The 16,803-nt window shown below is 31.7% G+C and overlaps 1 protein-coding gene across 1 annotated transcript in view; it reads left to right on the top strand.

The window, feature by feature from the left end:
* The first annotated feature begins 4,330 nt into the window (after nt 1-4,330).
* LOC139091361 (protein prickle-like) overlaps nt 4,331-16,803 on the top strand; it is a 112,884-nt gene continuing 100,411 nt past the window's right edge. The window contains exon 1 of the mRNA XM_070641406.1: nt 4,331-5,464. The gene's annotated coding sequence lies outside the window, so the exon portion shown is untranslated. The remainder of the gene's footprint in view (nt 5,465-16,803) is intronic.

The following is a 16,803-nucleotide window of genomic DNA, read 5'->3' as shown; positions in this document are numbered from 1 at the left end:
CTGATTGGTATTGGAAGTAGATAGGATGAACGATCACTTACTTACTTCGCTGGCGGTACAGCACAAGTGTGATCCATGACCTTCTTCGGTCGGCGCCTGAAGCTGGCTCTTTTGCAGGCTCCCGCTTGCCAATTGCCAATGAAAAACCTCGAACAGGCAAGATACTGCTTCTAGATATCGTAGTGGTCTTTCTGTGCCATGAAAGCGTACTGTTTGCCTGATAGGGAACGATTGAAGTCATATTATAGGAACGTAAGGCTAGCATCAAAGCTTAATAAAAGATTAAAGGCACAGTTGCTTGTAGAGTGTATTGAAATAAGGTCCTGTAACTCATTCTGACCACTAAGCTCTAGGAGATATCTCATGATGCTCAACATTGAAGAATAATATGCTTTGACACACTTAATACAGGAAGTTGAAAATTCCTGAATTTCAATCGACGATACAATTGAATGGCGAATAAATTCCATCCTCAAATGTGATAAGTATCTTTCATATTTTTCTGCAAACCACCCAGTCATTCCCCCATAGATTCCCATTTCATGCGCTAACATCATCCACATACTGCACGCTCGTACACATTTTCTTCCATTAAATAGCACAATTCATTCCAAATTAGATGCATTAAATCACAATCTCAAGTGGAAATTACTATATATGACTGTGTAATTGAAAAAAAAAAAGTTCTCTCCAAATCAAGTTCCTTTACATCGCCAATGTTCACGACTTATCAATAAATTAATTTAATTTTCATGGTATGTGAAAAAGAAAAATTCTTCATGTTATACTTCAAAGTCAATGAAATGGTTATGTACAATTTATTGGTAAACAGTGAGTCTTTTCTTGTCTTGTTGTATTGGAATTGTTCTTACTATTATGGACATAGATTAAGTATTATTGTACTTTTTCGCATAAAATTGGAGATTCTGCATTCTTATCGGCTGGCAGGACAACAAGGTGATCTTGAAACTTTTATTGGCAATCGAAACATTCTACATGCTAGATTTTGTTCAATAAACACTACATAAGGTTAGAGCTGTCATAGATGAACATGGATGAAAATGTTCAATTTTTACATCTCACTTGTAAGTACAACTTTGTTGATGTTTTGTAAACTTTTACCGTTTGTTATCTGTGTTTTCAAGGTTGTGGATATAAATTATGTTAGGAATAGTTGAAATTTCTAAGGTTTGTTGACTTAAAGGGTGTGTAGTCTTCAGAATTTGATCAAAATTCCTAATCCAATAGGAATTGTCTTCTAGTTCTTAAAAATGAAGAGTTGAAGATATTTAGTCTATCAACTTGGCGACAGAAGCTCTCGTTCTGTCAATTTCCGCTCCATAAGCCTCCATACCTCAGACTTGACCTCTCAATGTGGCTTAGTAAAATTAATATAAATTTCTCAAACAATACCCATTGCTGCATCCACAAAAATATTCTTAATTCAAAAAGACTCCGTACTTCTTCTTTATTTGAGTAATTAATCATCATTAGGTAAATAATTACCGGCTCTAACGCAATCAACAGAAGTTAGTAATGAGTATGGTTTAAAGGTTTGTTAAATGCTCTTAAGCTTCTACTCAAGCAAGAGGATTTCACCACAACAAGAAGAACACATTGTGAAGAGAGAATGAGAGTTAAGTCAGAACGTACTTCAGCGTTAAATTTGTTTGACGTTTGCAGTGAAGCACATTTCGATGAAAATTATCTCGAGAATGAATTTTTTGATGCTCTTGGATGATTTTGTGGACTTTTCTCATAGAATTTTAAAATTTAATTGTCAAACATAAATTTATTAACTTTTGGTTTTGATGTTGAACAAAGTTGTCGTATGTGGTTTCTTATAAGAAGATCTCTTGAATAAGAATTTTGAGTTGCCTCTCTCATTCTTTAAATTCATGATTGTCCAAGAAGATCAAAACATTCAACAAGAGCAAAAAAATGGCAAAATATTTAACTGTGAAGAAAATTCGCATTGAATTAAAACAGCAACAAGAATTCAATGCTGATCATTTAATATTCCATATTTTGAAACATCCAGTGTTCATGCTTCTTGGAAATGATCTTAATGTTTCGAGATTTAATTCAAATGTAACAGTCAAGATCCAAAACACTGGATCCTTCAACATTAAGATCAAAACAACTCGTTTCCAATTTTTTCTCTGTTTAACTTCTTTGATCCTCTCTTCTTGGATGTTAACAATACTCAACAATTTTTTCTGAATGTTTCTTAAACGCTTCATTGAATTTGAACTGAAGAGTGTTGAAGATCAATGTTTTACAATGTCCAATGAGAGACGGTGTTCAACCTGTTGATCTTAAGATAGTATCCAAAGAGAGTGTGTTGTGTTTTCTTCATCATATTTATCAAGTTTATAAGAAGAGAGTGGATTTGGGGATTTAAACTGTTGTATGAGAGGTGAGGGTCACAGGATTATAATTGACATGATAGATTTGCATGGAATTTGAGGTTGCTGTAATGGAATTTGATTGCTGAACTCTAAAGCGACATTTAACAAACTAGAACTCATGTAAACCATCCCGTAAAGTAAGCTTAGCTACCATAAGATTGATCATTCAGCATGGTTGACATGTAACGCTTAAGCGTTGTTTGCAAATTAGAATCAATTCTAAATCAAATTTATTTACCACAACTGATCGATCAATCGAGTTGGCATGACAAGAGTTCACACAATGTACACAATAGGAGATCCACCAGAATTTCAACATCAAACAGAGAAAAGAGAGCAAAAACATTCAACCATTCAAGATCAAACATCTTTAAAAAGACCAACCAAGAAAATACTCAACACAAGACTCTCAACATTTTGCCTCTCATTTCACACAAGATTAAACGTTCATGGCAAGACGAAAGAAGTTGAAAATGAAGGTAAAAAAAGTGTTGAAAAGAGAACAACAGCAAAAACACCTCGTTGAATAAACATCAACTGAAAAGAAACTAAAGAATAGTTTTGTTTTGACTTTTGATCGAGATGCTATTGTGTCCGCATCGTTGTCGACTTTTTGAATTTTTTTCATCGTTTGTCGACTGACAAAAAAAAAGTATTTTTACTTAAGATACACGAGAAGTCACACAAGAAGCTCAAAAGCAAAAATGGAAAGGTGAAATAAAGGAAGAGACGAAAAGATCATTTTGTGACTTTTAAGCATCATCATTCAGTTTAATTGCTGAATTTGTTTTTTATTACGGTTTTGCATGCTTTTAGCATATTTTTGTTGAAAAAAGAATATAAAAATACATTTATTGTTAATGGAAGCTGCAAAGTGCATCGGGTTATTTGTAAGACATGAGAAACATGAAAACACATAAAGACTAATCAGTGAATGTACAATAATTTTTATTTTTGAACGTTAAGAGACATTTACGATACAGTTGATAAGACTGAAGACCATATAAGTGAAGTTTAAAAAAAAATCAGGAAAATTTATGTGCGGCACTTAAAACAAACACACAGGAGGAAGGAGGAATTTAAAAATAAAAAAAAAGATCAAATAAAATAATTAAAGGCATCCCGAATGGAAGAAGAAGAGATAATAAAGAAGGGAATAAGAGAAGGTGCATCAAGAAGCCTTAAAAATGTGTTTTGATAAAATTGAAAAATATTCATCATTAAGTGAAAATTGTTCATTAAAATACATTTTTTGCTTGTTTACCGATTAAAGGGATTTCATTGAATTTAATTAATGATTATTTGCTGATAAAAATAAAATAAAATAAAATTCTTAGGAGGCATTTAGAAGTGAGTGACAGGATTTAAAGGAATGTGAGGAATTTACTGTGAGTGTTTTTAGATAAAAACAAATTCGAGTGACAGTTTCAGTGATTAATACTTTTTTAATGGAAACAAAAAGGAATAAAAAGAATTCTTTTGATTTTCTGGACAATTTCTTCGAAAATTCCAAGTTTTAAAAATTTTGAAGAAAAAATGAAAAAATAGAAAACAAAAGTAATAGCATGAAAATCAAATTTTTTGAAACTTTAATCTTAAAAAAAAAAAAAACTCAATTCTTAAATCCAAAAAAATCATAATTTAAGATTAAAAATCAAAATTTTGTAATTAAAATTGAAATATTGAAGAAAAAAATCTTCCCAAAGTGCTTGGAATTTGAAAATTGGAAAAAATTCAAATTTTGAAATTCAAAAAGGAAAATTTCAAATTTCAAATCTTAGTAACCTTTCGAAAATCAAATGATAAAATAATTCAGTGTTAAACCAATTTCTTTAAAATCTGTGCAAAAACTTTCAATTTGGATAAATGGAACTGATTATTTGTTAAAATTAAAAAGTTGAACAATTGAAAAAACTAAAATTTGAACATTAACTGAACAAAAAATTTACAAAAATCAATTCAAATAGTGACAAAATTCCTCCAAATAGAGAAAAAGTGCAAACAAAAGTCTCAACAAATTGGATAAAAAATTTAAAAACATTCGAAAAACTCCAAATTACCCAAAAAATTAATAAAGTGCATTTAGTGACAAAATAAAATTAAAAAATCCATAAAGAAGTCGAAAGTTTAAAGCAATTAAAAAATCCAATCTGAAAAATTCACAAATTTAATTTTCATCCTTTAATAAATTACGTAAAAAATAAAATAAAAATTAAATACCACAAAACCTTAAATTAAAGATTACACGAGAGAAATGTGCCTAATTTAAATAATTCCAAGAAAACACAAGCGATTGACCCGAAAGAAACTACCAAATATACATAAAAAATTCTCCAATAATCAACAAATTATCGTCATAAAAAATTAAATTATCGATAAAATACCTCAACAGAGAGGCAGCAATTTAGTAAATAAAATTATGTTTGTTTTGTGAGAATACAACAAATAAAAAGGCAGCAAAAGTGAAGTGCATAAAAATCCAATGAAAGGAAGATATTAAAAAGAATTTCAAAAAAAAGTTTTCATTAGTAGGCAATAAAAGTCGAATAAATTCTTTATTCCTCAACCTTTGGTGGGCTACACACAGTCCACACCGAGTTCAATGGATGTTTGTGTAGATTTTTAATTAAAAATTTGAAAAGAATTGAATTAAATTAAATTAAATTTCCTTAATAGCTGTTGAAAGTTCATTTCAATATGTAATTATTATATCTTATGGATTTAATTTTTTGTTTTGTATCGGAAAGGTGAGGAAGAGTTAGTCGACCTAAAAAAAATCATTTAATTTCCTTTCGATCTGCATGCGAACAGATCTTTAAAAAAAGTGAATGTAAAAAAGTGTGCAAAAAGTGAATTAGAAGTTTAAGTCATTAAGAAGGCACACAGCAAAAAAAGAAATAAGTATCAAATTAATTTCATGTAGTGTGCCATTGCGGTTAATCAAGGCTAATTATTTGTGTGCGACATAATAAAAAATCAGCATTTAGTGTCATCAAAAGAGCTCAATCGTGAGGTGTGTTGGATATTAAAGACAACGATCGCCAATTTTAAAGGTAAGTTTTGAATGAAATTAAAAGATAAAATACAAAATTGTACAAGCAGAAAATTAAGACTTTCAAAAGAGATTCACATTAATTATGAAATTTATGATTTCATCCGTTTGATGGCATTTGAGACACAACAAAAAAGAGCCCAATTATCGTTTCGCGATGTTGCATCTTTCTGATTGTTGTGAAATGATGAGAGACGGCTTATTATAGAGATGAGTCTTTTTTTATTAAATTGATTCAAAATTTGAGTTTTCTTATTTTATTTGAACTTTAAAGTAGCATTTAAATTGCGATAATTGAAACTTCTTTATTAATTCATGAAATAGTTAAGTGAATTTGAAATTTGAACCTTGTAAACTTGTTAGTGAGGTAGATTTAAGGTCATGGATGTTATGGGGAAGCCTCTGCTTTAGAGGTTTGACAAATAAGGAGTTTTTAGGAGATGAAACAATAAAAATCTGAAATTTGCATTAGTTACTGGGCTGTAATCTAAACTTTATTGAAGACACATCCGGACTTACTCTTTTGAATTGCTGCACAGATCAATTGCCATCAATGGCCTCACTCAGATGACACCTGAAATTAGTTTTTTCATTGGCTTTCATCTCCCAACTAACAAAACCAAGTGCAATACTGCTGAAGCCATAACAGCACTTTTTCCCAAGCTGATAAATCCCAGACATCAATATAACTAATTTTTATGAAAATATCTAGTCACTCTTCTCAATTGCAGCAACATACATAAAATTATTGCGTCATAAATTACAGGAACTGAGCAGTTAAATAACTATTAAATTACTTCTTACAATTCATGAGTTTTATGACTATTAAACCACTTCTGTTCTGTAAATTTCCATGTATTTTAACGTCAATGCCTTTTTGAATCAAACTGGCTACTCGAGTTGAGCTGGCTACTTAAGCTACTGAGCACAGTTTGTAAATGACACAGAAATTAACATCCATAATCCAATGATTAATCCACAAAATATTCTATCTCAAAATTCCAATCAATTTTCATTAACGAAAAAAATTCCACACCCAAAAAATCCCTAATTGGACGCTCTAGCTCTTAATGTCAACTGAAATATTTTCCTCTATTTCATAATTATAAATTATGAATCGGATAAACAATTTAGCATTCGAATTGAGGATAAATATTTCTTATTTTTCCACCACATTTACTTATGCTGAATGGATTAATTAAATGCAGTCTGTTGTAATCTACCTTAGCCTTATGTGCATGCTGCAGCACATTTTACTTCGTTACAAAAAATTGAATACGATCACAATCGGAATAAATGGCAATGGAAGGCAAAATGTGAAGCATAAGATAGGAGAAAAATGTGCAGCAGTAAAAATAAGTCTATAAAAAAAAACTTATGCTGTGCCTTCAATTGTTGGCTGTGCAATGAAATAAACTCTTTCTTTTCCCGGAATTGCTTCAGGTGCTCTAGCACAAAAGTCATAAATTGATATTATTTTTTTGTAAAATGTCCCGAGTGACATTAGATGATTTGTGGGGTTTCGATGGTTGGATTTACTTTAATGATGATAATAATCAGCTGTGGTTATGGCCATGAGCATAACTATCATATCGGAATTCAAAAGCTTCAAGCGACACATCATGAATGAATCCAAACAAGAAAAAATTAAAATAAAATTAAGTATGCATTACTAAGGATTCCAACACAACCGTCACTTATCTTAACATGCATTGCACGGGCTTTGAAATTGAAATAAAGAATTTACTCGAGCGTTAAAATTTACTTTTTTTCTTTCTCTTCATCTCAACTTTAAAGTGCCGACTGACTGGCCTTGAGATATTTTTCATACGAATTTCAATCGACATCCGAAAACATTAAAAAATATATGTAATAAAGGCAAGCGAAAATGAAACAGAACTTTTCTCACTCATATATATCCCGTTATTAACTTTCATAAAAATGTTAAAAAAAAAAGAATTGTTTTGCAATTGAATTTTAAAGAATTGAAAACCAACAGAAAAAAAATTAAAATTATCATCATTATCGATTTTCATGGAATGGGTAAAAATGACTGATTTACTGTAAATGCAATCGAGCTGAAAATGTAGAGAAGCTTAAGGTCAATAGCTATAGAAAAAAAGTAGCGTATAGAAAATAGTCGATGAAATGAGGTTTTCATCATTTTTATTTACTTCTCACATTTATTTGTGTGTTGCCGTTGCAGGAAACAGTTCGATTGACTTATCTTACATCTCCAATGAAATATAATCGCTCGACTTTTCTTTTTTTTTGTGTTTGTTCTCTCTTTCTTCTCCTTGTCTTGCAAATCAGAAATGCAATCGTGTTGGGACTTTTTTGGCTGATTGGGTGTTTGATGAATATGCAGATTGAATAAAAAAAAATGGCACGAACTTTCGTGTGGTTTGGGATGGAGATAGATTATTGACATCTTGGTAGCATTTTGAGGGAGGTTTATGGTGGATTTTTCATATTACTGTAATTTTTTTAATTACGTCAGTACTTTTATGGTCAAAAATAATCAACTTTTATATCTTTATCTTACCCTACCTAAAAGGGTTCGGTCATAAACCGTAAGATTGTTTTTTCTGCATTTTAGATGCACAATCTTGCAGTTTAGGGCTGTAGCTAATAGTTTGCTCAAGACTTCAAGTCTACAACAGAACAAACCCTATTAACTAAGAATGTTGAATTGATCAATCAAATAATAAGCAATTTCGATCAGTTCCATGACGAAAAATGATATTTACTGAATTTCTGAGCCTTAAAATTCTAAATTTACAGTGAATTCTTGATTAATATTACAAAATTTTGCCTAATTAGCTATTCTGACTCTTCTTTGCAAAATCCTCATTGCACCTCATTTGAGTGTGACTCCTGCAATTAGCATCTCTTCCATTTTAATTGAACATTCTTGTCAACTAATCACATTTGATTAAAGCATAAGGATTCAATCTACAAATCGCTTTGAAGGTCACATTCTTAACATTTCATATAGTCACACGCATGCAGTTTGACACATCATTAATAATAATTGCGATATTAAAATAAGTCTGAAGATTAACAATGCATGAAAGTATAAAAATTGAATTTCTGTGCCTACACGCAGTCAAACACATTAAATGTGAGCACAACATGCTTCTTATCTCCCTTCAATTTCCATTATAAATTGCACAAAAACAGTCCAATTGATAAGCACATAAGAGTTTCATTCCATATGATCACTAAAATGACACGTTTAAAATATAAATTAAATCCATTAAGGCATGCTTTAATCTTGAAAAAAATAATGCAATATCCTCAGAATTGAGAAGTTAATGACAGTCATTGAATTTGAAATTATAAAAGAAAAGGTCTACAATTCATTATTAACATACGTGCCTGCATATGTATGCACACTTCCGATATTCAATCACGTCTAAATAATTATGCTGTAAAAAACTGAAATTACACCTTTCAATATCTCATATTTGCCGGTCACACACACACACACAATCCACAAAATGCTCCATAATAGTTCCACTTAACGTGACTTATTAACTTTTATAGTTTAGCATTAAGCGGAGTATAAATTACAGCCACCTCAAAAATATCAAGGAGTAAGGTCGAATCCATTAACAAATTGATCCCAATTTAAGTCAACACGAATGGATGTCGGGTGACATGTTGGTTAAGACAGACTTAATTGGTTAAACCGGACATGATGAAAGAAATGGTAAAAATATTGAGCTGATAACGTTCAATGATGTGAATATGAAGGCAAGAGACCCGCCCCGCCCTATATGTAATTATATGCAGATGGTTTTTATTAATATTAAATTACTTAATCAAATCGAGAATGATGTTATGCAATTGATATGAAATGTTGTGCACTTAACTCTGCATATAATGATATAAAGTAATAAAAATAAAAATAAAGTGTTACTGAACAGGTTTATCTACTCTCCATACCTTTTAATATTACGCACCGTACCCAATTTATTTCTTCTTTTATGTTATTTATCTCCACTCTTAACTCGCATGTTCGTTCAATGTTGTATAAACATGCAACTTGTGCAAATAAGTCATAATTTTTTTGCACGAAATCTTCTTCTTTTCCATATTTTTCATATATATTTTGCGTTTAGGATAGAAATTCTTTTGCATTCTTATTGCATGTTTGCGGTTTTCTGTTCATCATTGTTAGCTTGTTTTCTGGTAGATTGTTGTTGACTTAGGATCGGAAATTGACTGATTTATGTTTGATGTTATACTCCTTTTACATGAGTTACTTTGTGGTCGGTATCTATTTGTTGAATTCTTGTTATGATAGTTCCTGCAAATCATATGAATTATTGTAGCTGTTGTGTTAAATGGGATGGATAGGTTTTGAACTTGAAATTAATTTTAATTATCTATGTACACAATAATAGTTCATAAATCCAAATATGTAATAAAATTAGTGAATTAGTGACTTAGCTAGCTATTAACTCAATTTGACCTGGGATCTAACCAAGTCTAATACTGAAGGAGTTTTAGTAACAGGCTATACATTTTTGATTTACTGACTATACATTGTGGTAATGACCTCATTTACATGATGAACTTTACTTACACTGTGTAGCAAACGGCGACTGCCTATGCTGCAAATGCCTTTAAAAGCTTAGTATCTCAATTTTCTAACATCCGTTAATATTATTATTATTATTATTACTATCTTTATTATGGTCCGAAATAAAATTGAAGGACCTTTACTATCTAACATCCGTTTCTGATGTAAATAGTCAGGAAACCATACAGCTTTCAAATTTGCTGTAGCTTAAAGATGGTTACTTTACCGAATCTTTTGGCTTTAGAGTAGGTTAAGGTAATACATACACAAGTCTGCAGATTACTGCTATAAGATGAGTAAGAGAACCCTTGAAGATTAAGCACAAGCAGATTCTGTCAAAATCCAAATAATAGAATGTCTACTTAGCCTTCTTGGGTCTTCTTCATAGCCCTGTAGTTCTATACACAATTAGCAAACTAACTCTTCTAGTTATTCAGCTCTATTGCTGTAATTTATGGGCTTTATTAACAATTACACTCAAAACCAACCTAACCGTGACCACTAAACCATTACAATCTGTTATAGAGTTAATTCAACCCCTCAAATGCGCTCAGCACATCCTCCTTAACAGAACTTATGATAAGAGTCATCCATTTATTATTTCAAAACCACTTTACACTGCATTGTATTAAGCAAGATTGGATATATTTTTTCCTACATTTCTTCTGTTCTTTCTCAATTCTGTTTATTTGCACATCATCCCACTCCTCATAAATAATAAAGAAATATCCAATGCTCATTTTCTTCTTGTTGCATATTATATATTTTTTTTTTGTGTGTACATACATATATAAACCATCAGCAAACAAGGGCACCGTTGTGTCGATGAACAAGAAACAATAAATTAGAATTCGCGAGAGAGTGTGCAGCATCGCGCTTAATAATTTTTTGTAAAGCATTGGTTGTTGAATGAAAATCTGGGAGAAAATTTTTTTTTTTGTTTTTTGAGTCAGGCGAAGCAGCAGAAGAAGTTTTTTTAAGTTGCTGCTTAAGATTGGTATCTTTTTATCTCATAAGCTGCATATATAAGTGTATTTATTTCTTAGCATATAAATATGTACTCCTATATGCTTAAATGTGTACGTAGGAGAAATAAAAGATGCAATCATGTGAGATTTTGCCTTTTTTCATTTTTTTTGTTAAAAGATGTGAATTAAGTGAACGTTTCATGTAGAAAATAAATTCCTGGGAAAAAAATGATTCTTTTAAATAGAAGAAGAGAAATATATGCGAATGAAATTTTGTTGGTAATGATGATGGTTTTAGGCGCTTTTTCTGAGTCTAATTTGAGATTGGTATTGTACTTGGGTAGACTTAGAGTGAGATATGCGTCTTGGATATGCAGAACAATCGACTCTAAAAATGGCAATCACTGTTTTCTGTTTTGAGTTGACTTTTTGTGAAACTCAAAAAACTAAGACCTAATTAAAAGTCGTTAGAACTAGGGTTGAGCCAAGAAACATAGACCTGCATTTCCTGCGTGTTAGATGCGTAGGCCTGCAGTTTTTGACTGTACTTTACAATTCGTTCGAGGCTGCAGGTCTGAATTTTCGACTGTAGTTTTGGATAAAATCTAGTTAGTACCAGGTTATTCAAATTTGGACCCGAAATTGCTTCTATAAACTTGATTAAAGAGTCATTCAATTTGACTGCTCGAGATCAAAGTTGGAAAACAGCTGTTTATGGCCATCTTCTTTCCCAACCGATCAGCGCCAATCGGTACCGGAATACCAACTTTGCTCATGAAATACTTTGAGACAATATGTTAATTTGAGTTAACATTATTAGAACCTTAACATTATTAGGAAATCATCAATTTTTCAAATAAATCAAAAATTTCAAAACATAATTATAGGTTTGAGATTCCAAAATTGTCAGATATAACTAAATAACCTATAGACACCTCCCAAATCCAATCATATTTCTAAAAGATTTATTATCAGAATTTCACACGTCCAAAGTCAAACTGATCTCATTAATTCCACCCACAATCACACTTTAAAATGCTAAAAATATTAAATTAAAGGCAAAAAATACAGTAACAGATTTTTTTTTATTCTTCTTCCTCACATAATTCTTATATTTGTTGATAATTTAGAGCTGTTTGAAAATAAATACGAAAAAAAAAGAAATAAAATAAATTACGTTTTGAAAAGCGGTTGTTAGACGTTCATTTAGGAGGCAAAAAAAGAGTAGAAACTGAAAGGAAGGCTATAATGATGAGAAAATTTATGAGAAGTCTCAGACGTAGCATGACTTAGACAGCATCTTTTACTGAAAGAATTCTGACGCAATTGCATTTACGAAAACAAACAAAACTGGCAATTACAAAATTATATCACTTGAGAACTGCCACCGTAAGATTAAAGTGTCAACGAATCATAAGTCAGAATTGCCACTACGTTTTTAAATTTATCAACGATGAAGTATATGTGGCATGTTAGGTTGAAGGCGAGTGAAATCAACAAACCAGTTTGAGTTTGAACCGAAAAAAAGTTATTTCACTTGCAAAAAGTTGTTGTTGATGTAACAAAAAGAACGAAAGAATTTTTTACACACTTTTGGTATGGGAATTCTGTCAGGTTTTTTGAAATTGGGTATTGACTTTGCTTTTACTATGCGCTTTGGTTTGGAATCAAAATTCAGGATGATTTGTAGTCTACGATGACTTTAACTTAAGAACGCGAGCGGCGAATCGCATTTTCGACGTATAAATGGGTCAAAATCAGCCGTCACGTGTCGTCAGGACAAATCTGGACCATGTCGTTTAGTTGGTCACCCTGTTTACTCGTAAATGGTCGGTTGTAAGCTTTATCATCCTCAACCTGATTGTAGGTCTTTTACCCTTCAGACAAGGTGTTTTGGAACTGCTTTTACTTTATTCTTTTACATAATTATTCCGGTACATAACTCGGTTGATAGCCGTGTATTTAGCGAAATCAGGCAATACAACAAGATGTTATAAATTTGACATTTGGTTAGCTTCGAAGTCAGACTTCAGCTTCTTTAATTCCCCAATTCAGGAAATCAATGATCCTCAAATAATTTCTCCACAAACTCCTCACAAGGGTCTTCACTTTTATTTTTTCTGAATTATTCATTTCTTTACTGTTGTTTCGTCAGACTTTTTATTTTTTATTCTGCTCGAAATGGAGGAGAACTTTCATTTCCAACATTATAACATTTTATTTTTTTTTGTATTCTTTCATTTGAGGAATAACAATACATGATCGTCAAAATGAGATTGCGATGGTAATAGCAGCAAAAAAAAGTAGAAGAATGGGAAATGAATCGTCTACGTGAATGAATGAAATATGGAATAAGAAAGAAAATTCTTCTTAGAATTAAAGTTATTAAATTTTAAAATTGTATGCAATTCAGACTGAGTTTGTTGTATGAAAACAATTTAATCTTAGATGAATATTGTGTAATCTATCATTTTACTGGGGCTGGATGTTTTAGATGAGTTCGGGAACTTAACTGAATTGAAGATTTGAAACTGCATTTTAATGAATATGAGCAAAGATTACAAGGATGGATAAGAGGATAAATATAGTTACAGTAAAGGTCATATATGATCATTAGTTGCTGGATATGATTTGAATTATTTAAAGAGTTGTGATAAGGAGTCATTTGGGTACGGCTTACGTAATAAACGGAGTCTTTAATTGGCCGGCTTTAACCCGATCGACAAAAGTTTTTCATGGCATTCAGGTGGGAGCCAGATATCATTCGATTTTTAAGGTGTCCATATGATGTCCAAATGGTAATGTTATGCCTGCTAACTCAAATTCAAATTCAAACTCATTTTTTCAATGAATTTAAATCAAACTCTCATTTTGAGTTTTGAGTTTTGATTTATTTCTAAAATTGCACTTGGACAACACCACTTGCACAACCAACTGGCTGCCATGGCACAAATTATGCTGATCGGCTTAATATTCTGTAGATTCTTAAATATTTGATACCAATTAATTGAATCTTGCATTTATAATATTTATCCGAAACCCAACATGACTGCATTATCAAAAGCTGATCTTTATGCCCATTTAACCTCAACTCTGACTCTTTTTGAATCTTTAATTGAAGCTCAAATATCTTGTGCTAATAATGATGGCACATTAATGTTGATTACTCTTCAATTTTTCGGATTCTATCAAATCAATACCTGAATCTAAAGTGCATCAGCTTCTGCATGCTTATTGACAATATTCATTTTTTGAAAAAATGATCAAACGAACAGTAAATTATTGAATAAATTTTAAGGCTTTTATTGTCGAATCAACGAGATTCAATCAGCTACAAACAAAAAAATGCTTAATAATTATAAAAAGTCTTAAGGATTTTATAAAGGAACGGTTCGAAAGAAGATTTTGTGGAACTGATAATGGAAATCAAATTCCAGTCGAGAAGCAAGAAAAATTATCAACAAGTAAAAATCAATTTGATCTGATTAATGCACAACATTTTTCTGATGTGAAACTTAAAATTTTCCCATTAAGCAAAAAAAAGTTTTTGTGCAGTTTTTTTTGGCAAATAAAATAAAATAACAACTTTTTGGACATACATGGATATTTAACTGCAATTTATACATATTGAAGTGAAATTGAAGAGAAGCGAGAAACATGATCCAGACACAATTATGTCTTTCTATCCTTTTCTCACTCACTCAATTTCATCTCCATCCATTGGACTTTTTTATATACTTCTTGCCTCATTCCATCTTTCGCAGAAACTCCAATTAATTTTCTGATATATCACGAACGATATTCACGTAATTATACGATACATACATAAAAGATTGTTGTAAGAGGAGAACATCGCTCTCCGTCCCGGGACTAAAAACTTCGACAGAGCCATTTTTGTTGTTGTTGTTATCTGACTTTATTTTCATTTCTATGGAGTGTGAGCAAGCAGGGCTGATGGATGGATGTTTCGACAGTTTTAAGACCTTTGGGATTGTTTGAGGATTATGTAATGGTTTGGTGGGGAGGGTGCAGGGTCAATGGTCAAAATCCCTCTCTGCACCAAATATGACCTGCATTCGTTAGTCAGAGTGAATCAGAGCTTTGTTACGCTCTCTATATAAGGCAATAGGGTCCAAATATTGGGTGGGACTACGTACCACACGCACATCCCCCATTAAAACCCTCACCATAACACAAAAGTTTTTCCATAAATCTGCAACATTTTTTATTCTGTTTTTTGTTTTAAATTTTCTTGTGTTATTCGCACAGGAGGTCAAGTTGCAAAACGCTCGAAGGATTAAATGAATGTTTTAACATTACGCATACAATCGAATGAAGAAAATCAAGAAACAATTCAACTGTAAACATTGATCGATCGAGCGCAATTTTCTTTATATATATAATATAAAGTTTCTGTCTTTTTTATTTTAAGGCACAGTTTTTTTATTATTGAAGATTAACGTGGCATTGTCTGGATTTTGTCTTTCTGTCGATTGCTTGTCTGTCATCATGACTAATCATGGAAGGAAATATTCATATCTGATGCATAAATGACCTGATTAATGGTGAATGGATGACAGTTGTGTGATTATCTAAAAGATTGTGTGTTGTTTGGATGGTATTACTGGATTGGTTGTGTGATGTCACTAGATTCTGTTTAATTAATGGAATTTTGTATTTTTACTGTCTTTGGTGACTCGAAAGTAGTGAATCCCGAGCTAGTTCCGAAATCAACATTGATCTAACTCCGTGATCGAGCTCGAGCCAATCCCGGATTCGAGATCAAGCCAATCCAGGGACCGAGATCGAGCCAACTTCGGGACAGAGATCAAGCTAATTCCGGAATCGAAATCGAGTCAATTCCGCGATGGAGATTGAGCCTAGAGAGACTTTAAAAATCATTTTTGATGCCAAGATCTGAATTCACTAATTAGCATATGTTTATATATGACGCCCTAATCTTTCAAGACTAATTGACCAGCTTTGCTCTTTTAATAACCCTAAATTACCTCCAGAATCCGCTTTGAACCTCAAAATGCACCAAAAATGCGTTCAAAATCCATAAAATTCACGAGTCTCAATAAAAAATTTCATCTGCCTTTGCCTTTTCCCTGTATTTTTCGTAATCGTCGTTTTTGATGATTGTACATTGATGGTTGAGTCCATCATATGAGAAACACAACAAAAAAAAAGTACAAAAGAAAAGCATGCCATACAAGCCGAGGCAGCAAAGAGAAACAAAACAAAAAGGTTGAAGAGACGTTGAAGAATTGTGGAAAGAGCGAAAATGACGACAAAAGAAAATTGCATTTAATGAACGATTTTATTTCCAATTATCAATTTGGAGCATCGTGAATGACCATTTTTGCCAATTTTTTTTTGCCTTTTTGTCTTTCCACGATTTTTTATTATTTTTTAAATATTTTTTGTATCGACCATGGGGCTTAATGCATCGATGTGGTAAACATAAAGGTTAATGATAAAAGCATTGCACTTAACTGCTCTTTTTTGTTTTCATTGCATAAATGAATTACGCAATTTATGTGTCGTACTCAATGAGCTTCAAATGCGATAATTTTAATACATTATGAAATTATTCTCATATTGATATTTTTACTTCCGAGAGCAGATTACCTCAGTTGCATGCGCAGGCTGAGTGGCAGGCTTGTTATAAGTATGATATGTATAGTGCAGGGTACAGTTAGATAGAAAGTCATTTTCAGAATACTTTTTCTTTTTATTACATGCCTGCATCTCACACAAAATTGCATCACATTGAAT

This window comes from Chironomus tepperi, unplaced genomic scaffold (assembly GCF_022539635.2).
Source record: "Chironomus tepperi strain 1889 unplaced genomic scaffold, CSIRO-AGI_Ctep_v1 contig_244, whole genome shotgun sequence".
Classification (NCBI taxonomy): Eukaryota; Metazoa; Arthropoda; class Insecta; order Diptera; family Chironomidae; genus Chironomus; species Chironomus tepperi.
Note: the sequence above shows the minus strand (reverse complement) of the source record. Positions and strands in the feature narration are given on the sequence as shown.